We start from the raw sequence: 1,044 nt of genomic DNA on the forward strand, positions 1-1,044 counted from the left end.
AGTGGAAAGAACAGAGCCCTCACCTGCAATTCAAAAGTGTTAAGACTGTGTAACGAAGATCTGAACAGTGAAAGTAAAAACTCACTCTTATCAGAACTCTCGAAGTAGGGTTCCAAATTGGGAAATGGCCATAGACGGCTCATCTTCGCGAACACCAGGGCTCCCTCGTGAATCGCCCGCAGTGGTGTTGGTGTCTGGATCAACGTGGAAAACCACGGAAGATTAATCTCGGTGGTCGCCGTGACGACTGGAGAAACGACATCCGCTTTGCGACGATCCATCGCAAAGGGGATAGCGTCTTCCCAAATCCAGAAGAATTTGGGTTTCCACTCGTACAAGCTCCAATACCATTCAGTACCGATCGGAACTTTTTTGGTGGAAGCCCAGCTGAACCATCCATCGCGGTTCGTCAGTTTAGTAGAAAATAGAAAATCGAGCAACTGTAGGCTCAATAACGTTAGCCTGACAGCAGAACTCGAAATGTCGAACCCGCAACATCCCAAAGGGATGAATTTTGGATAAATGAAGGCCATAAGCCGTTAAAATGGCCCTCTCAAATTTTGTTACTGGCAACCGGAAATTCCCCGTCGTGAAGAAATCGGCATATACAGCCATCTTCCCCGACGGAGGATCAGTGGCGATTGAACCGTCAGCCGGACGTTCTGGTCCCCACTTCGGTGCGAGGCCGTACACGTTGACGATGTCGTCATAATCCTTTTGTTTTAAATGCACGACAACCTCATGGATTGCCGGAGTATTCTTCTTATTTCCAGTCATCTGATCAATATGATTGGTCAAGACATAAGAAGGAGATATATCTCAGAAGATTCAAGTTTGAAGTTTTGGGAGAGAAAGAGCTTTGAAAGAGATAAGAGTAAAATGGAAATCCCGAGTGACCTATTTATACTCATCGCAATTAATGCGACTGATGGGGCGTCAGAGGATAGAGAAACCGCAGACCATCAGATGGTTGACACGTCAGGCGGGAGATTCAATAAAGTGTGAACAGGCTGTCAAATGCGTCATACACGTCTTGTCAGTTGC

Source organism: Bidens hawaiensis, unplaced genomic scaffold, assembly GCF_021521415.1.
Source record: "Bidens hawaiensis isolate Kalapana, Puna unplaced genomic scaffold, B.hawaiensis_p1.1 tig00009238_1, whole genome shotgun sequence".
NCBI classification, from domain to species: Eukaryota; Viridiplantae; Streptophyta; class Magnoliopsida; order Asterales; family Asteraceae; genus Bidens; species Bidens hawaiensis.